The sequence below is a fragment of the Manis javanica genome, chromosome 1 (assembly GCF_040802235.1).
Source record: "Manis javanica isolate MJ-LG chromosome 1, MJ_LKY, whole genome shotgun sequence".
Lineage (NCBI taxonomy): Eukaryota > Metazoa > Chordata > Mammalia > Pholidota > Manidae > Manis > Manis javanica.
The window spans coordinates 149,099,173-149,121,486 of record NC_133156.1 but is presented as its reverse complement, the minus strand read 5'-3'; positions in this window follow the sequence as shown (position 1 = coordinate 149,121,486).

Sequence of the window (22,314 nt, the reverse complement as noted above, 5' to 3'; positions counted from 1 at the left end):
CTGTTTGACTCCTTATTTTTGGCAAAAAATATATATATATTTCCAAACTTATACTGTCCAGATGGAAGGAAATTCCATCCAGGCATTCCTAGGAATACCTCCCACTCCCAGATTCCTGGGACGGCTTCAGTTGCCCCATTCCTGGGACGGCTTCAGTTGCCCCACTCCCACTGGGACTTGAGTGGACAGGCGGCCTTCCCAGCACGTGGTCCCCAGGTAGTCACAGGTTGGTCTTTGCACAGCCAGTGTGGCCCTGAGGGCAGCTGGCCCTACCTGCCTTCACCTCGCTTTCCCAGAGCTCGCAGCCAGAGCTGGGATTCAGTGACAAGGGATCCCTTTCCCCAGCAGCCCCTAGAAGCCACTCATCTCTGAGGCCCAATTAGCAAACAGAAAACCAGCTCCCCACTGCCCTCGGGGCTTCAGACCACAAACCATTGTCCTCTCACTACTCTGGGGGCAGCTCAGACTTCCCTCCTCCCCATGCTCTTAAAATAAGGACCCCAGCCTAGAATCAATGTCTCAGGAGTATTTCATTCATTTTTTTGTAAATCAAATATGTGGGGTCTGTAATGCTGCCTCCTTCAACCTAGGAGACCAGTATAATGGCGTTCCATTCTTACCAGGGTTCCCTTCATTCAGTCAATGTTTAAATAATAAGGAAGGCTTCACACACATCCCAAAGGCTGAGCACAAGGGCACATACTTTTTTCAGGCTGTAACTCTCTGCTCAAGATGCAAGAAGAGCAAGAATGGCTTCAGCAGTACATTGTCCTGTGTTAACACCAACAGGGGTGCATGCCGATACTTGGGTTCTGCTTGTCAAATGAGGCCCAGGAAACAAGAACACTGCCCAGAATGTGTATTTCCATGACGTGTTTTCCTCAAAGGTACATGCAAGTGAAGTTACATGACTGGAGAGCACAGCGCAGCCCAGAGCAGTGACCTCCTCCCATGCTCAGATGAAGTATGGATCTCCCCACCCAGTCCTAGGCCAGGTCCTGCCTGCTTGTCACGTCCACTCTTGTGGGTCAGGAGTTACTTTAAAGCATGCCGTGCGCACACACGCCTTCTCAGAGCCACTTGCCCTGTGCTTAGCTTGTCTGCCACCGTAACAGAGAGTTTGAACCTAAGAATGGTATGTGTTGACAAAAAATAATCCCCAAGGCAGGGCCAGGTCTCAGCTCAGCATTTTGAGATAAATAACCTCAGTAAAACACTGAATTCATCCTCAAAAAACTAGAGGAAAGGAGGAGCTAAAATGCTAAAACAGACAGTATCTTCACAGTTCACATCTCTTTCTAATTTCATGGAGCCTCTGTGTCATCAGTTCACAGCAGCGGGTTATAGGAAATGATGAACGTGTGGCTTTCACCCAGAAGGACCATGCTAATGCAGTCAGTTCTTGTTCAGACTGGCGCCATCCATTGTGGAAATCCCCCTGTCTCCACGTCTTTATCTCTAGACTGTCCACTGCCCTGCAGTGTATTTCCAGTTGCTTTGGGATCAATCTCACTGCGTGTGTTCATGAATGCGGGAGGTGAGTAGCGGGGTGGGCATGTCCCCAGCAGTGGGTCACACTGAGCCACGCAGGTGCAAGCGTGGATCTGTGCATGTCCTGCAGGCTGGAGATGGTGTGTGGCTTCCCCATGAAAGTTATATAATTCTTGAAGGAGGAACTTTAGATTTTGTTCTTTAGATTCCTTAAACATGAAGGAAACAAGGATAAGCTAACCCTTTATTTTAATTTTCTCATGTTACAAAGCTGAATCCAAAATGTGAGTAAAGCCACCGATGTATCTTCCTAGCATTTTCCTGCTCATCACTGCGCCTGCCTTGGTTGACAGGGTGCCTGAGCTGGCCCGTTTGTGCCCAGAGATGGACTTTGATTGTTGCACAGATGTGGCCCTGAAGTGTAGAGACAACTTCAAAGAAGTGACATCTTAATGCTCTGCAGGGGCCTGTTGGTTGTGTTTCAATGTATCTCACTCGTTCACCTCGGTTCAGTCATGCATTCAGCAAGTGTTTGCTGATTGCCCATTTTGTGCCACGCCCCCCATTGCAGTGGGTGAGGATATAGCACCTGTGGCTGCTTCCACCCACCAGTAGCACCCGTGTCCCAATGATAATGCTCATGGGACAGTTTGGGAACACCCTGCCCATGGGTAAGCCCCAAAGAAGCTGTGTTCAACCCTGTGGTTCACACAGAATCCTTTATCTCTCCAACACACAGACATGTGCACACACTACCACCTTTTATCCTGCTGCTCAGACTTCCTTCTGTCCATTTGAAGTTGCGAAGTTGTTCTGTCCCAAGTCAAAAATACCCTCAAAGGACAAATATTTGTCTAAATGACATGCTGCAGGCTGATGGCAATTCTGAGAGGATAACTGGAAATACCTTTGGCCACCCTTGGCAGTGACGCTGGAGCGAGGCAGAAACTGCCCAGGCAGACAGGATAGATGGGTCTGGCATGTGTTTGGAAGTGGGGATTCCATCTTGTTGGTTAGAAATCATCCCTGCCACATACTGCCACACTTTGTAGGTAGCCCACCACTCCCTTTTTATGCATAAAAATGCTGGCCTTGATTGTAGAAGGGCACACCCTGAACAGCATGCTCCATTGTAAGAGCAACGTCTCGTTTGACAGGGTGGCTCAGCCCCACACTGTCCTCCTCGACATGAAAGCTGGATTGTACAGACACCTGTTAAAATCTCATCACAGCATGAGAAATTACAGTGGCTAGAATTGTGATCTTTACAATAAATAACGGTATAATTCCATCCATCAGGGGAGAAAATCAGCAAAATAAGCCGCAATACAAAATACTCCAGACTATGAGAAAGTTTTAAAAGACTTAAAGGCCACAGTGCAGATAATGTGAGTTGGCCTGGTGGAAACACAGCAGTCTGGACCCTGGAGGGATTTCACTGCACACAACTGGCCAGTCCTGGCTCTTCATTAGCTTGAGAACACGAGTTTGGGTCATAATTGGTCCCTGGGTTCAGAAGGAGCATCTATCCCAAAGAATCTTGAGAACTAACATGACTTCCAAGCTGTATCAAAATTTAAAATATAACAGAAAGTATTAATTATAAATCTGTTCTATGTCAAAGGTATGGACAATCATGCTGTGTGTATGACTGTTTAAAACTGGGGAATACTCAGGTTTTGGGGTAACTTTAAACCACCACATCCTTAAGAGCAGGTTTCTTGCTGTGAGTTCCCTTTGGGTCCTATTCCTGCAGGTTCTCAAACATGGCTGGCTAGTCCCCTAGAGGCACACAACTATGAATGACCCACCAGGACCACCACCTCATCACACAGCTGTTACATCATCATGAGGCAGGTGGGGAACACGCCACCACACCAGTGAGGATTTTCTCAGGCTCCTAGGACAACAATAATCGAATTGAATCCTGGAGGGGGCCAGAAAGCACGCAGCTAATAATGCTGATACTGAATAGAGCAAACAGCCACTGCTCAGCCAGTGCGTGGCCAGTGGCAGTGGGCGTTCATGGACCCGAGGCATCACGAGAATCCCTGGGGCAAGTCCATCCTCAGCAGAAGCAGGAAGATGCAAGGTCCTCAATATTCTAACCCAGGTTCTTCACAAAGGTAAGCATAGAATTATTACCACTTGACCCAGGACTTCCATTGCTAGGTATACACCAAAGAATTAAAAAGAGACTCAAATTTGCACACATGTGTCCACAGCAGCACTTTTTACAATAGCCAACAGGTGGTGATGACCCAACCGTCCATCAGCTGGTGAAGAACAAGCACATCCACGTATCCATGCTGTGGGATGCTGTTCTTCCATAGAAGGAATGTGGCTCAGATACATGCCGCCATGTGATGAGCCTCAAAAGCATGATGCTGAATGAAAGTAGCCAGACACAAAGGGGCACATCTTATGTGATTCCATTTATACAGTGTCCAGTAGAGGTAAATGCATAGACACAGAAAGCATCGTGGCCACCAGGGGCTGGGGATGGGTGGGGGGTGAGGATGCAAGCGGTGGTCACACAGCATTGTAAGGGCCTGAGTGGTTGTGGGGAAGTTGGGGTTCCCATGGCCAGGATTCTCACTGAACTTAAAACCCCTGATGATGCAACTGGCCTGTTGCTGGGCTGCCGCTTCCACACCTTTAGGCAATAATCTATGATTGCGCTATATAGAGAGCTCGGCCCAGCGCTCTGGGCGGAGGCAGAGACGCTAGTGCTCCACCTACCACCGGGAGAACAAGCTGGGTAATAAACCCTCTCACTCCAAAGAACGTTTTGCTGCAATTTCTTTGGTCACATTGAATCCATAACGAACTTGGCCAGGGCTGAAACCCACTGACAAGACAATGCTATACTTGTAAGGGGAGAACTTTGTTATGTGAATTTTACTTCCATTAAAAAAGAAATCTGTTTCAAGCACACAGCCCCCACCGTGAAAGACTGATGGGGTTGAGGACAGCGCCCGGCCTCTACCACCGAGCGCTACCCAGGCGCTGCCCTGTCTGTCCTGTCCAGCCTCGGTGGCTCACTGATGCTCATTTGGCTATTTACTGTTTATGTCCTGGGTTTTGTTTTATGGGACCCAGACGCTCTAGGGGACATCAGCGCTGGCTTCGCACAGCATGCCCCGGCCCTGCCAACGGGTCAGGATAGACTCAACACGCAAAGCTGTGCTCCTCAGCTCCCCGCTTAGCAGGCACCTGAGCCCACCTTTCAAAAGGATGCAGCCCTCATGGACACAGCAGCAGAGGGTGGTGGCAGCGTGTAGAGACGATGCATTTGGGGACCCAGAGACACCAGCACAAACGGATGAGCCAGGGACAGGACAGAGCCAAACCCATCAGAACATGCTGAGCCTCGGCTTCAAGGTGCAGCCACGGGAGGCAGCTCGTGAAGCAGCCATCCACACTGTTGTGGCAAAGGTCAGGCTGGCCCCAAGGAGCTGCCCACCCTTTGACTGGGTTCGCAGATGGCTGCTGCAGGGCCTTCCTGCCACAGGGACAGCCCTGGGTGCACCCACACTCTTGGGGCTGGGAGGCAGGAGCACAGGCGGCAATGGCAGGGCACAGAGTATGGTCACTGCGAGTTCCTTCAGAACCACAGAGTGCAGCCACCGCGAGCGCGGGCGGGGCCCAGCCTTCCCTGGACAGAGCAGAGACACCCCCAAAGAGAAGGTGTCAGTGTGCAGGTAGTAGAGCAGGAGGCAGAATCCGTCAGGCCCGCAGGCCAGCTGCCATCGTGGTTCATGCCCGGAAAGCCGCGCTGTGGACAGAACAGTTTCCTCACCTTCGCATGCTGGGCAGCCAGCAGGTGCCTAGGGCATCTTCCTGTCCTCCCTCGTCTGCAGTTGGACAGTTGGGTGCAGCCTGGGGGCTGTTCCCTGTACCCTGTGGAGCCAGCTGTTGCACGGTTGTCCCTCTGTCAGCTGCCCACCTCAGGTCAGCAGTGGTGGCTCCTAGCAGAGAGAGATGGTGATGCCGGCCGCCCCCCTCCAGCTCCCTCCAGCTGGCCAGACCCAGCTCCTCAGCATCTCTGCCCCTGTCGGGCCCCTGGGCAGTGCTGAGACGGGCAGGCTTGGTGGGGGAGGGACACCCCAGATGGGCTGCGCAGCTAAATCCCTCCTGCCAACAGGTGAAGCTGTCTAACGAAATGGCAGCCCCAAGCCCCAGGACCTTCAGGCCGGCCCTCGGGAGGCAGGAGCCTCACAGGTAAAACGGTTCATGCCATTGAACCAGCCAGAGGTGGTGTGGTTCCCATAGGTCTCCGAGGAATGAGAGGCATCTCAGTGTAAAAGCCTCGCCTCCTCACTCAGTTTCCCCGGACAAGAGCTCCAGGACCAGCCGCTGCGCTCAGCCTCGGTGGCACCTTCGGCCAGCACTGTGAAGGAGAGAGCCCTTCCCCACAGAGCTGGCTTTGCCAAATGTTACCACTTTAAAAGCTGTGAAAGAGAGGGAGCTGGACCTCGGGGGATACACACCCCATATGGTGGAGACGGGAGACAGGTGTAATTCGAGATCATCACAGTGACACAGAAGATCGCCTCTGCCCCAGAACATGAGCCCGCTGAGGGATTACGCAGGACAGGCTGTCACGCGATGAAATTTTCAGAAATCTTTTAACCCCAGCTCAGACCCAGTGAATATTTTATTGCTTAATGCCAAGAAAAGTCTGTTTATGAACTGTGGAAAGATAGAGCCCAGGGGCTGGGCAGATGAGGGGAGTAAAGGGGACCTCACCAGAGGCCGCATGGTCGGTCACAGAGGGTGGCAGACAGGGTGAGGAGGCTCAGGAAAGCAGAGTGAACTGCAAGGGGTGGCCAGCACCAACGTCCTGGGGACAAAGCCACGTACTTCCAGAGGCAGGGGGAGATGGTATCATCCTTTTAAATGCTTCCTTTGAAAAATGGAAAATCACGCTGTAGGTGGGACTCAACCACTTTCAATCATAGCAGAAAGAAGAGACAGTTTTTAGTTTGGAAGCAAATGGGAAACAAAGCATGATTTAGAGCCATAGACCCTGAGAGAAGGAGTCCACTGGGGACTGGACATGATGGGCATGGAAGGTTCTATGGACTGCATGGTCAGGGCAAAAACCCCTAACTAAAAATGATGTGGACTCAGTGGCAGGGTGATTTGGGTTAGCAGACATCACTTGGAACTGCGTGTGATTTCCCAGTGTGGGGAGGTGTGGATAAAATGAGAGTTCCTGTGGCCAGGATACTCACCTGGCCCTGGGTGACTAGCTCACTGCACACCTGTGGGCAATACATGGCTGTTGACTCTACATAAAGAGCTCTGCCCAGTGCTCTGGGCATGACACGGTGGCATGGCTGCAAGAGAGCAGAGGCTGGAGTGGTGGCAGTGCCAAGGATAGAGGCCCAGAGGATGGCTGTGCAGACAGAGGGGCCCAGAAGCAGACACCGGCTTGCTGCATGCAGACTCGCTCTGAGTGAATGGGATTCTAGTGACTGACCTGCCACCTGGAAATAAAGTTGGGTATAACCCTTTCACCCCAAGAACATTCTACTGTCATTTCTTTGGTCACTCTGAACCCATAACAAACTTGCCTGGGCCTGAAACCCATTGACAAGACAGGAGGAGAGAGGGTGCCAAGTGTGGGCTGGAGGGGCAGCTGGGCTCTGACAGCAGAGAAGCAGGGGTATGTTGGATGCTACAGGAAGGGGAGGCCGAGGCAGGAAACCTCTCCTGGACTTGGGGGCTCCCTCGGGCAAACCTGCCCTGTGCCCAGGTCCTGCTCTCTCCTATCTTGTCCAGGGAAACTGAGTCAGGCGGTGAAGGTCTGTGGGGTAGGAAGGCTTACACTGACTGAGATGCCTCTTGTCCCTCTGAGGCTGACGGGGTCACACCACCTCTGGCCGGTTAAATGGAATTGCCCTGCCATTACATCATCAGGTGGTTTAAGTTCAGTGAGGATCCTGGCCACAGGAACCCCAACTTCCCCACATAAATAAACTAGTTTTACCCAATAAATCTGTCCCTGTGTTAGTTCAACCCCTGTCTTGTCCTAGTTAAAGGAACTGGATTAAAAAATGAATAAATTAATAAACTAGGGATACCACGTATAAGGTCAAAAAATACTAATAGGGGCTTTATAGCAAACAGCTCATTCAGGCTCCCCCCGCCCTCCACCAACTCACTCAGAGGCCACCAAGGCAACACCGAGGCTGGGCCTGGCTTTTTATCAAATCGCTGAGATTTCTGAGATAACATTTGCCCAACAGTGTCACAAGGTCACAGAAAAAAACAGCACAATATGCTCCTTCAAACCCACCCCCTCCGAACGCCAGCTCCGAGCCTCCGAGCGTAAGCAGAGCCCGGGGGTGTGCCGGCAGGACAGAAGCAGCGCTCTGCTAATTGACTGAAAACTTAGCCCGGCCCCCACGGGGGGCGCAGGGGGCAGCGGCAGACGGGAGTCCTCACCCTACCGCGGCTCGGCCACAGTTACAGGTCACTCACCGCGCTGCCGGCAGACGGGGCTCCGGCCAGGCCAGGCCTGGGAGAAGCCTGCGGGCAGGCTCTGCGCCAGGGCGCCCAGGCAGCTGTTGGTGATCTGCGGGTTGGTTTGCGCTCATTGGCTCGGCCTGCGGCTCTGACAGGTGCTCCTCTCCGCTGTCTTTCTGAGTTCATGCCTATTTCTGCACGTCAGTCAGAGCCCGGCTCGGGGTCTGTGATACCAGCTGCAGAAGTGGCCATGCGTGCCTGGGCGTGCTTGTGGGCGTGTGAGGGTGCGTTTGTGTGTGCGCGCGTGTGTATGAGGGTGTGCACGTGCTTGCACGTGTGCGTGTCTGCATGGGAGCCCACGCTCATGCGCATGCCTGCCCTGCTCCAAGCGCAACTTCACCAGCGCTGACGGGGGTGATGCATTCCGGTAACGACAAAGGCCTGTGGCCACTGCTGGTTTTGTGGCTTAGAACATGTTTTAATCACGGTTCTACCCCTGAGGTCTCAAAGGGCATTTTGACTAATAATAGCAGCATCTTCTCCCGAAGCCTGAAAGTGGGAACTTCTCGGATATTTGGCGCTTTGAGACTCTGTCAGCTGGTTCGAATTGGCCTCCTTTGTTTTCTACCAGAGGAAACAAACCGCCAATGGTATAAAGTAGGGATTTTATTCCACTTCCCATCTAATTAAAAAAAAACAGATTTGCTTGTGTCACGTAATCCTTAGATCTGAAAGCAAGGCTTGTTTCCACCATTAATTCACAATGTGAAAGTCTTCATTGTAAAATTATTAATTCGGACGCAATTTCTCACTTTGCACAAATTTCTTCGATTTTGCCTCAAGTTCCTATAGCGGACACTTCACTGGTTAAGCCTTCACTCCATTGTGCGATGTGAAAAAAGTCATAAAATTATATCGCAGGAGGAAAATTGAGGACTTTCATGCCAACCTATATATATATATATATATTGATTTTTAAAATATAGGATATACTTTATATCTTTATTCATTTCTATGTACATTAATATGCATAAATAAATTTACATGAGGTTTAGTATGCATTCTAACAATTTCAGCAAAATTTAATAATTAATTTGACAAAGTATTATTAACATTGTGAAAATTATATACCATCATTATAACAATCCCGGAAAAAAAACATAAGAGAAAATCACCCACAATTCTGCAAAGCTAGTATCTTGCATCTCTTTGTATTCTCTTTTATTTATTTATTCCATGCCAAAATTTTCTGAGATTAAATATAATGCCCAATTTTGTAGTGTAACCCTTTTCACTTAATAGTATGAATTTGCTGTTTCATAATGTCACAATCTCTATGATTATCCTTTTACTATTTTAGCAAGTGACATTATTATAATTTACCAAACTACTCTGCTATTATTGGCCTTTTGGATTTTTTCCCTTGATTTTAATTTATCAGTTCTTGTAGAGCAGGATTGCCTTTCTTTCGTGTGGATTGCATATGTGCAGACTTGTGCAATATTACCACGATACCATCATACTGCACAGACATTGACACCATCGCACAGAAGAGTTCCATCAGCAAACACCTTCTGTCTTCCCTCCCTTGATGGTCGCCTGGCCCCCTCCACTCTCGCCCTGAACAACCCTCCTCATTCAGGTTTGGGCTGCTTGAGAACATCACACAAATACAGATGGATCATACTGTGTGTCACCTTGAAACTGACTTGTCTCACGCAGCACAAGGTCTTTGAGACCCACTCCTGCTCTGTGAATCAGGAGACCCCTCTTTATCCTAGCGAGGCATAGTCCGTGGTGTGGCTGTACCACAGCTTGTAACCTGTTCGCCTAGCGAAGGGCACTGGGAGGCTTCTACTGTTTGGCTGTTACAAATAAAGTTGCTATATAGTTTGTGCACAGGTTTTTTGTACTGTCCTATGGTAAATATATGGTTAAGTTTAAAGGAAATGCCAAATTGTTTCCCAGAAAGGTTTATCATTTTTCATGGCCACTAGGCAGGTATGGCTCAGCACTCTGCATCTTCACCAGCATCTGAAACGGCCACTATTTTTCACTCTAGCGTGTCCACAGGTGCATGATCCTGTCTCATCATGGCTTTGTGTTTCCCTAATGGCTAATGATAGTGAACATCTTTTTATGTACTATTTGCCTTCTCTTTGGTGAAATGTCTGTCCAGAGAGTTTGCCCATTTTGAATTGGATTATTTTATTTACCATCTAGTTTTGAGGCTTATAGATGTGTGTGTGTGTGTGTGTGTGCATATCTGTACATGCAAAAATGTGTGCATATATGTGTATGATACAATATATATGTACAGATAGGTATAAATATATATATATATATATATATATATATATATAAATGGATGCAAGTCCATTTTCCAATATAGGATTTGCACACACTTTCTCTCAGTCTGTAGTTTGTATGTCCTGCTCTTAACCTTGTCTTTCAGAGGCAAAATTTTTTATTGTGATGCTCACTTTTATCATTTTCCCCAGTAATTTCCGGTTGATGAGTTGTTGATATTCCCAGTATGATTCTTATCCTGTTAATGTGAGTTGATAGTACCTTCATTCTTGATATTGGTAATTTGTATCTAATTTCTGTCTTTCATCAATCAAGCTAGAAGTTTATTAATTTTAGTGATCATTTCCAAGGAGAAGTTTTCAGGGTTTTTTCATTTTCTCTGTGTTATTTTTTGGTTTTCAGTTTCATAGATTTCTGTCTTACAGCTGTTACTTTCTTGAATTGTGTTGATTGTGTTTATTTTGCTCTTACTGGGCTTTTAAACGAAGAAATTTGAATCTTCCGTTGAAACCTCTCTTAGATTCTCATGCACACTTCTAGTCCTATACATCTCTCTCAAAGCACTGTTTCAAGCACACCACACAGATTTGATGTGATATGTTTTCATTTAATTTGTATCCAGAATGTTCCTAATGTCCTCTGACACGCACCTTCATCCCACCGATTATTTACCAGTGTGTTGGTTAATTTCCAAGTATCTGGAGATTTTCTCGATAGTTTTCTCTTATTGGCACCTAGTTTAGTTGTATTATGGTCTAAAAACATATTGTGCATGATTTCAATTCCCTTGAATTAGGTAAAGTGTGTTTTATGACTAAGGATATGGACTATTTTGGTGAAAGTTAATGTATACTTGACGAGAATGTACTCTCTGTTGTGGGGGGAACATTCCTCAAACCTCAGGCCTGGCTGACTGATAGCACTATTCAGTCTACCTCATCTGATATCGGCAAAGGCACCCCAGACTTCTTCTGATTAGTGTTTTCATGGTGTATTTTTTTCCATCCTTTTACTTTAAGCTACCTTTATCATACTACCCTGAGTATTGACAGCATATGGTTGGGTCACTTTTTAATCCATTGTGATAATAGCTATATTTCATTTTGGTTTATGTTTGGACCATTTACATTTGAGTTAATCATTGATTTAGGTAATTGATTGAAGCAATACATTTGGATTTAGGTCTCCCATTTTATTATTTGTTTTCTCTTTGTTTCTCATTTTTGTTCCATGGTTTCCCCTTTCCCATCTTTGTTGGGTTAGTTATTCACATGTTTAGTGTTCCATTTTTATTCATCTATTGCAATTTTGAGTCTCTCTCTTTATAGATAGACATGGTCATAGTCACAGACATGCACAAAGATAAGGATCTAGATATATATATGCATATATGTACATTTTGTGTGTGTGCATGTATGTGTAATTCTGAGGGTTTTTCTATGGATTATAATATACATACTTTAACTTTTCACATCCTATTTAGAATCCAGAGTTCGCCTTACAAGCATACATGCTACCCTGCCCCTTTGTGTTATGGTTGTCTTTTACACTACACCAACATATATTGAAAACTCCATCAGAAAATGCTATAAATTGTACTTTCAAACCTCAAACATATTCCAAAGATCTTATGAGGAGAGCCCATTATATTTACCCAGACTTCTGCCATCTCTGTTGCTCTCCTTAATCTTCATGTTCAAACCTTCCTTCAAGCATCCTTCCCTGATATTGAAAACATTCCTTGTACTTTTCTTAGAGTAGGTCCTTTAACACCAAATGATTGTCCCTTCATCTGAGAATGTCTTTACTCCATCTCTGTTGCTGAAGGATATTTTCACTGGATATAGAATTTAGGGCTGGCAGTTTTCTTCCTTCAGCCCTTTAGAAAAGTTGTACTTCTTTCTCCTACCTTCATCATTTTTTATGAAAAATCTAGTCTTTCTAATCATGCCCCTATAGTTAATGTATTATTTTCACCTGGGGCTTAAAACTGCTGTGTGTGTGTGTGTGTGTGTGTGTGTGTGTTAATCTTTAGCTTCCAGCATTTTTAATACAATATGTCTCAGTATGGATTTCTTTGGGTTTATCCTGTTAGGCAGTCAATTGACTTCAGTTTATAGATTTATACCTTTCATCAAACTTGGGAAGTTTTCATCTATAATTTCTTTTAAAAAACTTCAACACCAAACTATCTCTCTTCTTTTCTTGAACTCTGATAACTATATATTAGACCTCTTGCTATTGTTGCATAGATCCCAGAGTTACAGTTTTGTTTTGTTTCAATTGAATTGTTCTCTTTCAAATCTCTGTTTTTGTGTTTTTTAGCTACATAGTTTCTATTTGGTTCTTATTTATACTTTTCTGTTTCTTTACGTGGTTGCTGTATGTTTTTTCCATTTGTTTCAAAGTTAATGATCATTTGTTGGAGCATGGTTATAATAGCTGCTTAAAGTCTTTGTCTTCTATTTCCAACATATGTACCATCTGAGTGCTGATATCTAATGAATGCCTTTTCTTGCATGAGAGTTCAATTTTCTGACTCCTCTTGTGCCAAATAACTTTGCATTGTTTCTTGACATATTGGACATTAAGTTATACAGTTGGGAGCCATATTTAAAGCCTGTGAATAATGCTGATACCTTTGTTTTAGTAAGCAACCTGGTTAGGTACAGGCTGTAAGATCCAACTTAATACCCAACTTGAATAGCCAGAAAATAAAACAAAATAAAGGAGAAAAGAAAATACTCTCTGGATATTGGACAACAATAACTCAGAACTATCTTCCTTGGGGATAACATTGAACAAATGAAATGATGTCTACTATTGCATCAGCTTTAGAGATAGAGAAACATCTTGGACCATGAAGGAGAAAGGAGATCCCAAATTTTACACAGAAAAAATACAGCACTACAGAATTCTTTGCTGAGGTTCCCTTGAACTCCACTGAATACTAAGATATGAAGAACATAGGCAGAATGAAACCCCACAACTGTGGCAGAGATCAACAAGTAAACTGTGAGGTTCAGGCCTGGGAACCACAGAAGCTCCTGCTCAGAGAGAGAGAGGAGTCCTTGCTGACCACCCAGGGTATGCAGTGATGTGCAAAGACTTTCCAAGAAGATCAATGACCCTCAAGCAGGAAAACTCCATAGAAAAGCACAGTAAGACAATTCATAATAAAATATATGAAAGTCTGAGATAAAAGGAAAATCTTAAAATCAGGCAGAGTAAAAAAAACATACTAAGTATAGATGAAAAACTTAATTGAGTGGTGAATCATTCAAGCCAGGGAACAATGGTGCTGCACACTTAAACAGCTAAAATTATCCACGTAAAGTCCTGATGAAGCCAGCAAAAATAACTTTCAACACGCAAGAGTAAAAAAGTATTCTCCAAAAGTATATTCACCAAGATAGATCATATGCTGAGCCATAGAATGAGTCTCCCTAGAATTTGAAAAGATGAAATCATATAAGATATGTTTTCTGATCATGTCACAGCCTTTCTCCTAAAATGGGTGCATAGATCCAACACAATCTAAAACAATCCCAGCAGGTGATTTTCATAGAAATTGATAAGCTGGATTCTAAAATGTATGTGGAATGCAAATCTGGTGTTGCCAAAACAAGTTTTGAAAAAAGCTGAACAATGTTTTAGCACTTATCTTACTGACTTCAAGATTCACCATAACGTTACAGAAATTGAGACAATGTGTTATTGGCATAAACACGGATTAATTAAACAGAACAGAGAGTTCTGTTATGCACCAGTGTATAAACGGTCCAGTGATTTTTATAAAGGTGCCACGGCAATTTAATGGGGAAAGAATGTTCTCTTAAAGAAATGGTGCTGCAAAACTTGAATATCCATATCATTAAAAAGACTCACTGTACTTACTCATGCCACACACAAAATTATTTCAAAATTATTCATAGACCCAGCTGTAAAAGCTAAAAATATAAATTTTCTGTATGAAAGTGTAGGAAAAAATTTTTCGACCTCATCATGGTCAAAGAGTTCTCAGGACATGAAAAGTATAAAACTGAAAACTCCTTGATAGGATACATTTCTTCTCATGGCAGTTTGTGGTCCTCTTTCCCCCAACTCCTAACACCAGTCTCATCCTAAGTAAAACATCAGAAATATCCCAGTTCGAGGGGCATTCTCCAAGAGAGCTGACCTCAAAGCTGCCTGGTCATAAAAGACAAGGAAATTCTGGGAAATTGTCAAGGGAACCCCGAGGAGATGTGGGGACTAAATGTGATTTGGCATCATGCATGGGCTCCTGGGACAGAAGGACTTTGGTAAGAAGCTAAGGAAAACAGAGGAAAGCAGATCGTATCAGTGTTGCTTCATTAATGGTGCCACACGTACCATGCAAATGTCAGACGTGGGGAGCCCTGAGAGGGGAAACTGGGTGTGGGATATCTGAACACCCTCCACAGGGTCTTTGCAACTTTTCTGTGAATCTAACCCTATTTTAAAATGAAACACTTATTTCAAAAGTTTTTTAAAAAATGAAATTCATCAAAATTCAAACTTCCAGAGATATAAGAAAACTAAAAAACAAGCCAGTAACTGGGGAGGAAATACCCACAGTACAAATATCTGACAAATAACTTCTGTTGAGAATAGATAAAAGCATTTACAACTCAATAAGAAGACATATGACCCAATCTTAATAAAAGGAGCGAGCTAGAGACCAGACAGATACTTCACCAAGAAGGAATGGCCACCTATGCACAAGAAAAGACAGCATCATTTGTCATCACATGCATGCAATTCTAAGCCACAGCGAGATGCCTCTGAGCACCCATTAGAATGACCACAAGCAGGAAAGAGGGACAATCCTAAGGTTAGTGAGGGTGGGGCAGCCACACGGCTGGCCGTGGTGTGGGTGGTACAGCCACGGTGTGAACACAAGTTGGTGGTTTCCTATAAAGCTAAACCCTCACTCACCATGTGGTCTGGCAGTTCTACTCCAAAGTAGTCACCCAAAGCCTTGTTCACAGATGTTTACTGTCACTCTGGTTTTAACTGCCAAGAAATGGGGACACCCCAAACGCCCGGCAGCAGGTAAGTGAATGCCGTGGTGGGCCCACAAGGTGCTGTACTGAGCAGCGAGCCAGAGGAACAAATTACAGGTCCTCACAACAGTGAGGGTGAAGCGTGAGCCGTATGGAGCACACAGCCGAACCCCACGTGTGCGCAGGGGAAGACAGCTCTGAGCCACAGTGGCAGGAAGCAGTTTACGGCTGCTTCAGGCTGGAGCCCAGGCATGGAGACTGGCTGGGAAGGGCTGCCGGGGAACCTCTGGGTGATGGGCACCTTCCACAGCACAAATGGGGTGGTAGTTGTACCAATTGGCACATCTTTCAAACCTCTTGTTAAAATGTACACTTCATCTGTGTGGATTTCACTGTAGATTATAATATATTAAAGGCAATTTAAAAAAAATCCATGACCCCGAGGATCAATTCTAGAAGGTAAGCAGAGAACACATCTCAACAGAACCGAGGCTGAACCCCAGGCAGGGCTGGGAACTAGAACTGACCGCATGCCAGTCAGCGGGGAGACGGTGGACAGACCTTCCACACTGGGCCAGCACCAGACGAATGACTGACATGGTGATTCTTTCCAGCTGAAGCTCCTAGAATCAGTGTTTCAAGCTGGGAAGTGGATGGAGCAGGGCACTGGAGAGCCTCAGCACACACAAGCGAAGAAGGGGTAGGTCAGTCAGTGTAATGATGGGACATAAGGATTGTGCATCAGTGATAATCCCTTCAAATGATTTTATTGCTCTTAGAATAAGGGGGCTTGAGATACTCAAAATTATTGGGAACTTTAAAACACTGATATTTTAGGTGTTTTTGGATACTTTGTACTCCATAGTAAGGGTAATTTGATCTGAGTTGCTTTAGAGAAATCAAGATGAAATCTCAGAACTGTCAAACACTATAACTCGGGCTGGAGACGCAGCCCTCCATAGAACACACAGGCCCCTGGCAGCAAATACAGAAACATCTGCTTTGTATGTCCCCATCTCTAAACAAGAGTTTGAAAAGTTTCCAGAGTTAACATCAGTTGCACATACACACACACACATGTGTACATGCAGAGATAGAAGTGTGGGGTTTTGTGTTTTCTCGCATCTCTGCCTGCTATTGTGTTATGGGAAATAAAAATAAAATCAATCCTGGGGATGCTGGTAGGCTTAACTAAAAACAGGAGCAAAATGTTGTCTTCCTTTATCTGAAGGTTTTGTGCTTTTTAGGTGGAATTATTGAAGTAAAATAAAAAGATGAGTTGTCTGAAGTAAAATGAAAAGATTAAGTGCCAGGACATAGTGAGAAAGACTAGGAACCCGGGCTGGTGGTCACAGGAGTTCTGAGGTGAGCTACTTCCCAGGCAGCCAGGCCACAAGAACCCTGTTGCTGCCAACAAGAAGACTGGGGACAGGGCAGGAGTCCTGGGGAGGGTGAATCTGCCCTCCACTTGCTGGTCTGCTGGGGCAACCGCTGCAACATGCTCTACCTGAGAAGTGCTGTGCATTCAAGCCCTGTGCACATGCACATACCGCGTCCTGATTTCCAACAGGGAGGTACAAGGTCAGAACACCTTAAGTACCATTTATTCCAACATGTTTGTCCTGCTGAGGGGAGATCCATGAACCAGATGGCCCTGAACTCTTCTAGGTGACAGGGCAGGACTGGAGTGATGTCTCTGCCACCGTGCTCTTCATGGATGGCTCTGCCACTGGCCTCCTGAGCTCACGGTGCTTGCTCGTATCTGAGAGTACACAGGCATCATGAAAGCAAGTGATCTTGGGGTACCCATCCTCACCACTTGACCAACTAAATGTTAAACAAGTGTGCCTACTGCATACATGTGGACACACACACACACACACACACACACCCCATTTGGAATCCCACAATGTGTTCATCGTTTCCTTCATAGCAAAGCTCCTGGGCAAAAACAGATCTCCTTCTATCTGCATTCACTTCTCCCCAAAAGATCCCGCGGCGGTCCTGACTCCCCGGGAGTGGCTCCCTGTCTGCCATCACATCTCAGGTCACACATTAAATGGGCGCTTGCCAGGGTCCCTCTCCCTCTCTGCTGCTACGGCACTGCTCTGCCCTGGCTTCTCCCCATAGCTTTGCCAGCACATGCCCCGTGACCCTCCCTCAGGTGCAGAGGTGGTCCAGAGTCCATCCCAAGCCTCCTGCCCCAGGACCCACAGCATCGCCCACTCCCCTGACATCCGCACTCCCCTTGCCCTACTGCACCCTGCCTGCCTCAGGCCCTGACTTCTCAACACGCACAGACTCTTGTAAACGCTCTCCTCTGGGATGACTTCTGCTCGGATGCCCCCAGCGCAGCTCAGGTCAGACATCTCACAACCACCTTCACTCTGCCCCCTCCCCAGAGTGTCTTCCTCTCCGGCCCCGCTCTATATGCACATCCGAGACCAGAGCACCTTGCAGACCCTATTCTCACCCTCACACCCCACCTGAAAATAATACCGATTGGCAGTGCTTACTGAACGCTTACCACCGTCCAGGCCCCACAGACAGGCAGGGCCCTGGGGTTGGGCCCTGCCAGGGGACGTCCCCAGAGGTGGGTGCCCTTCTTACTCTGGCATGTTCCTGTAATATGATCATTTTAGTGGCTAAATCAGCAGTTCCCAGCACAGGCCTAGCACCGTGCAGGCATGTCATGATTACCTGTGGGATGGTTGAGACGTTGGGAACATCCAGATGGAAGCAGATCTCCAATTACTTAATGTGATTCTCCCTCTCTCTCTCTCTCTCTCTCTCTCTCTCTCTCTCTCTCTCTCTCTCTCTCTCTCTCTCTATATATATATATATATATATATATATATATATGTATATGTATATATAACCTATAGATTCATTTATATTCATTCAGTACTTATTTTGCTCATTAACTACTTATTGAGTGCTAAATGTACATATAAATATATTGATATTGCAATTCCCTGTGGAATGAAACAGTCTGTGAAGCCCACCTGGGAGTGATGGTACTCTTTATGGCAAGAATGATCTTTACTTTAGCAAAGTGATTTAGACAATAACTTTAATGTCTAATAATAAACCTATACCAATGGCATTTTTGAAAACCAGCCTGAATTGATTAATAGTTTGAAAACACCAGGCTGACCCTCTTCAGAGAAAATTACGAAAATGCACTGCGCATCTGGAGAGAGCTGGGAGGAGCATAACACTTGCATTCTGTTTTTAAAGATGTCAGTTCTCCTTTTCAAGCATAAAATTATGCCAGGCACCCTAAGCAGGGGCCTCCAGTCCAGTCCTGCAGACAGCTGATGGGGCCACAGCTCATGGTCCAGGCTATGAATGTACTTGGCCCTTAGAAACATTTAGTTTCCCTACAGAGTGTTTAATTAAAACACACATACAGAAGTTATGTTTGCTGTCTCATCCTGAAACTGGTGAGTCCGTCCCTGCCGAACCAAGGTCCCTGCACGCTGACAGTCAGCCGGAGCAGACTGAGCGGTGCCAGTGGCCCTTGGGTACCTGCAGTTCCTGCCTGGTACCATTGGACCATGTTGACCTCTCACCTACCTTGTGAATGTTTAAGGTCATGACCTCAGATCTACTGGATCAGGGGCTGGCAAAAGCTCTATAAAGGACCAGCTAGTAAATATTTGGGGCTTGGCGAGCTGTGTGACTGCAGTTGCAACTATTCATCTCTACATTTGTGCTACAAAAGCCCTCAGGCACAATGCATAAATGAATGTGCATTGCTGGTTTCCAGTAGAATACTACTTATGGACACTAAAAATGGAATTTCATGTCATTTTCACATATTAAAATATTCTTTTAATTGTTTTGTTTGAACAATAGAAAGTGCGAAAAGCTTTCTCGCCTCCAGAGCCTTAGAGAGACAAGCAGTGCACCAAATCTGACCCATGGACTGTAGGGGGCTGACCACTGGGCGAGGCAGAGACCCCGCAAAGTAGACAAAAGTGTGCTCACATCTGCCATTTGCATGGGACAGTCCAGGTGCGTGAGACATACAGTGATGCAGTGCTAGGCACTCTCTGTTCCCATCTGTAACTAACTCTTCCAAGCTTCCAGCTGACACAGGAAAGGCTGAGGAGCAAAGGATAAAGGAAGACATAATCACAGGTGATTCTGGCTGATGGGTCCCAGCAAGTTGAGTTTCCCTGTGTGAGTACCGGTGAGGCAGGAGCAGGATCTGGGGAATCAGACGTCACCCCCAGACATGGCTGAGGACAGAGGGATTTGGGGCTCACCCAGTGACAGGACAAGGGAGCAGTTTCTTGAATTCAGCTGAGAACCCTCTCTATAGCAATTACAAAAAGGAAACATTACAAGATTGACTGGGAAATTGTGACAACCTCATTCATTCTGATCTCTTCTAGTGAGATAGCAATTAAAAGACAATCTTTAACGAGCAATTCTCAAGGAGTGACCCTTAATTATGTTTCCGGGCTTTGGCAAGTTTAATTGCATGCATTTCCCACTTTTGTTAACCTTAAACGTAATGGGAGGCAAGGCTTCAGAGCTGAGTGTCTGTGAGACCTATTTGTTTCCCGCATTTCCAGCAGGAGCCCTGGGCCCTGCCAACTACAGGCTGTTAGCATTACTTTGAAGGGTAGGCAATGGTTAGCAGCTTCTGCAGTCAGGAGTCCAGCCTGCAGAGACATATTCCCTGGGGACTGCTGGGGCACCACAGAGAATGGTGGGGTCCACACCAAATGTCAGGAACGGCCACTAGTGCTGGGCATCCCCAGACCTCGGTGTGCATCAGATTTTGTTTGCCAATTTTCTAACCAAGGGTTGGAGAGACTAGACATGAGGCAGACAGTATAGGTTTGGAAATAAAATAAGTTTCTCTATTACAAAGGAAAAACAAATAAAATGCTAGACAGGTGCCTTAAGCTACATATTTTGGCCTTTCAGACGTATAGACCAAGAATATTTGTGACAGCTCTTACAGGGGGAAAAGCTGCCAGTGCAATCTGAAAAATCTCATGGATTCATATACATTGAAACTATAAAAGTATTATTTCAGAATTGAAGATGAAAATAAGGGTTAACTAAAAAGTGTAATATTTACTTATTTTAATAGAAAACCATAGGCAAGTTATATGCTGTTGTTTGCCTCATTTGGACACCAGAGGAAAAACCCACATGTGGATATTTATGTATGTTTGTGTATGTATGTATGTATGTATGTATGCCTACATGTATATATATGTGTGCCTATGCATGTAAGTATATATACAAGTATGTATATGTGTGTATGTATACACGCTAACTTGGGGGAGAAAGGGTATTGCATGTAATATTGTTTTCCACATCTCAAGAAATTTAAATTAATCCTGACTCTTTTTACTGTACTGACTGCTGGGTGTCACTGGTCCAAAGGGTCATAAAACAATTAGAATTGATGATTAAGATACAGAGGAAGGGAGAACTCTACTGAGCATTACTTTACTTTATCCATATGATTTGGGACTATGAATGAGGTGTGTTTAATGTCACCTTTCGGGAACAAGTCTCTGGATTGGCTATCCATCTCTGTGGGGCTGCAATTCAAAGTCCCATGGGCCGGATTTCAGGAGCAAGCAGGGTAAAGAGTGCAGAAGGGCTGCAGTGAACCCGACTCTTGGAGACCCTTCACAGTTAGGCTTATTTTTCTAATCCCACAAATTCAACTGGATGTTTGCATGGCCCTTTCCAAAAACCTCTCCCGTTTTCTTTGGCACGTTGTTGCCTATTCTGGTATCCTTTCATTCAACAAGTTGCTCCTGAATTGACTAAGAACATTTTTTAAAACCCTGACATGAATTCTAAAATAGAAGATATTTACATTATTAGGACAAAAAGAAAAATTGCTGTTTTATTTTGCAGTGACACATTGTTCAAATGCTCATCTTTTGGCCACTCAGTGTTTATTGAACTTCTGAAAGTGAATAGAAAAAAATCTCCTCTCCCACGTGATTTATACTTGACAACATAAGACTTCTTAGTGATTATTGGAATATGCAACATTTTTAGTAAATAGTTAGCTATAAAAATCCAGCCATTATTTTTCAGTAGGGAATACCCACTTTTATTGAAAGTGTGCATTACAATATGAAATTTGGCCAATAAGTACTTCTATATGAACCTTTTCACATATTGTATAGTAACTGTTAGATGACATGTTAGTTTAAAACAGCATTCTTACAGAGAACTATTGTCTAATTGTCAGTATTATATACTACTTAATATTTAGACACAAAATGCAGAGTCACCCACTAGAGGAGTCACTGAAGTAGAACTGGCTGATGGTCCATGGAGAAGGCTGCATCCTAAGCACCTCGATTTTAATTTTTCTAGTTGTTGTGCACAAATTTTCCAAATTCTAAGTCAAAAATGCATTCTGTCCTCAGCTGTCCAGTGGTTTGGAAACCCACCTTAGCAAGAGAAAAGGCCCCGAGTTCACTCAGAAGTAGTCAGGGCTGCCCGCACTGTCAGAACAAACTCAGGTCCCTAAGAGGCTTCTCCCGGGTGCTTATGGACAACAGCGCCAGAGCAGGTTCGTGTCAAATCATGGAGGAAACGATGATTCAAAGAAACTGGACATTCTCTTGACGTTTTTACAATTCATGAAAATTTAGAAGGTAAACCCATCTTGGACCTCAGGTAGCTTTCTGCTTGGGGCAGACTTCTCCGGCAGTACTCTCTCCACAGTAAGGCTCAGCATCTGCGTCACCTCACTTCTGCCTTTACCGCCCCCTCACCCTGAGCAGAAGCCTCAGTGCCGACCGGTGGACAGAACATAAGTCCCCTTCAGTGACTGTTCTGCCTCCCTGGCTTTGTTTCTTTCTAGTATATTAACAGAAATCTGTTTTGACCATTGCAGGATTTAATGATTACAAACTACATTATTAATGCACCTTAGAAGAAGTAATATTAATCTAGCACCAACAATGTCCTGGTAAAACATGACTATGCGTTGGCGTTTATGTAATCCTTA